Genomic DNA, 2,818 nt, shown 5'->3' on the forward strand with positions numbered 1-2,818 from the left:
TATATATATATATATATATATATGTATGTATGTAATATATATATATATATTTATATATATGTATGTAGTCACACCCATGGTAGCATAAAAGGCGAACGTTAAATGATGATGATGTATGTATGTGTGTACATATGTATATATGTACAGACATACACACATGCACACATACGCAGGCACATGCACACACATACACACTCTCACACACACATGCATGCACACGCACACACTCACACACACACATGTATATACATAAAAGTCATGTTTTCAACAGCCACCCTTACTCCGGCTATGGTGCTTTTTGCAACTCACTAACATCCACTGCTGATTAGATTACACAGGTAAGAGAAACTATCAACTGCTTTTGGCAAGCTTTCTAGGTATGTGAATGAAATCCTTTCCTCAGCGCTCCTACAGTTAACTTTTCCTTGTGCTTCTACGACAAATTAACTCCTTCTTCCTTGTTGGCTTGTCAGGCATGCCACTGCACCTATTGTGTACAAATTGTTTGCATTAGGTACATTCCATTGGATACCATTCATGCCTATTCCTGTTTAGCATATTGAGCGTGGCCATTTCATTGTTGGGGCATTGGTGTTCTGTTTTTGTTGTTGTTAACCATAAGTTTTGTTCTTGTTTAGTTGATCTTCAGGCCACTTAATTCTATATCCTGCTTCCATTTTAGGAACTTTATCACTAATCCTTTGACTGACTCAGTGCAAGAATGTCTTCTTCTTTATGTGGAGTATAACCAAGATACATCCGAAAATGCTGAACCAGGAATCCATGCTCCATTAATTTTGGTAGTTCTTCAGTTTTGTGTTGTATGTCTTTGCCAATAGCATCAATGTATTTGAATGATCTTCATTTTTCTGTTAGCATGCAGAAGTTTCCAAAATGTGACATCTGCTAAAGTATGTTATTCAGCATAATAGCAGTAACCAATAAAGCCAATCCTACATTGAGCATAATAGTAAAAAAAAGAGTAGTAAAGATCTTTCCCAAATCATATAGAATCATGGGGCCGGTTTCCTGGTTTCTATGGTGTATATATTCCTCACCTGGATGGGCCACAAGTTTGTTACAGGATTACTCATTTTAGCAAGCTGCATGGATTGCAGCAACATGAAATGAAGTGTTTTGCTCAAAAACACAGTACATCACCTGGTCCAGGAATCGAAACCACAATCTTGCATTCATAAATCCAACACCCGAACCACTAAGCCATGTGCCTCCACACAATAATAGATGGGTTGAATAATCTTTCCTACTCTAGGCACAAGGCCCGAAAATTTTTTGGGGAGTGGCTCAGTCGATTAGATCGACCCAGTACACAACTGGTACTTAATTTATTGAACCAGAAAGGATGAAAGGCAAAGTTGACCTCGGTGGAATTTGAACTCAGAACATAAAGACAGACGAATTACCGCTAAGCATTTCGCCTGGCATGCTAACACTTATGCCAGCTCACCGCCTTACCCAACGAAATATTATTGTATTTTTTTCTACTCTAGGCACAAGACCTGAAATCTTTGGGGAGAGGGCCATTCGATTAGATTGACCCAGTATGCAACTGGTACTTAATTTAGTAGCTGGAGGAAAGAGTGAGAGAAAGTTGTGGCAAAAGAGTCAGCAGAAGTACACCATTACCTTCTGCCCAAGCCACATGGAGCGTAAGTGTTTTACTCATAAACACACACATATCGCCCAGGCTGAGATTCGAACCTGTGATCCCTCGACTGCAAGTCTGCTGCTTTAATCACGAGGCCAAGGGCCTCCACTGATGCTACACCAATCACAGGGGTTAACCATCTACTGGCACAATCTGATTGACTACATAAGTAATTCGCATTTGGCTGGATATTTTCTCCACCCTATTGACTATCCCAGTTGGGCTGGCTGCTTTTCCTGTCCACAATTTTAATAGCCCTCTCTACCACACAACATCTAACCTTAATATCCAACTCCTTCTCATGGGTACGCTTGTGATAACCCTTCTTTTCCCATACATTATTCTCATTCAGCAACTCTGAACAACCACTTCATAAATCAATGCAATAAAGCCCATTGTGTGAGCTTTTGTCATCAAAGGTATTCATCACCAAGTAATCAGCATTTTTTTTTTTACCTGTTTCAGCCATTTGGCTGTGGCCATACTGGGGCACCACCTTGAATTTTTAGACGAATGAATCAACCCCAAGACTTATTTTTTAAGCCTGATACTTACTCTATCGGTTACTTTTGCTGAACCGCTAAGTTACGGGGATGTAAGCATACCAACACCGGTTGTCAAGTGGTGATGGGTGGGGGTGGGGTGTGAACACAGACACACAAACACATATATATGTGGTACGTAAAAAGCACCATCTAAACTTGGTCAATGTCAGGTCCGCCTGACTGGCTCCCGTGCCAGTGGCATGTAAAAAGCACCATTTGAACGTGGTCAATGCCAGTACTTCCTGACTGGCATCCAGCTGTAGAAACATAGCCAGATCAGATTGGACCTGGTGCAGCCGCTGGCTCTCCAGACCTCAGTCAAACCATCTAACCCATGCTAGCATGGGGAACAGACATTAAATGATGATGATGATAACATATATATATATATATATATATATATATACATATATATGTATGATGGGCTTCTTTCAGTTTTCATCTACCAAATCCACTCACAAGACTTTGGTTGGCCCGAGGCTACAGTAGAAGACACTTGCCCAAGGTGCCACGCAGTGGGACTGAACCCGGAACCATGTGGCAGGGAAGCAAGCTTCTTACCACACATCATCTCATTAACAGTTAAAATAAGGGGATAGGGGTT

The sequence above is a fragment of the Octopus bimaculoides genome, chromosome 11, assembly GCF_001194135.2.
Source record: "Octopus bimaculoides isolate UCB-OBI-ISO-001 chromosome 11, ASM119413v2, whole genome shotgun sequence".
In the NCBI taxonomy this organism is placed as follows: Eukaryota; Metazoa; Mollusca; class Cephalopoda; order Octopoda; family Octopodidae; genus Octopus; species Octopus bimaculoides.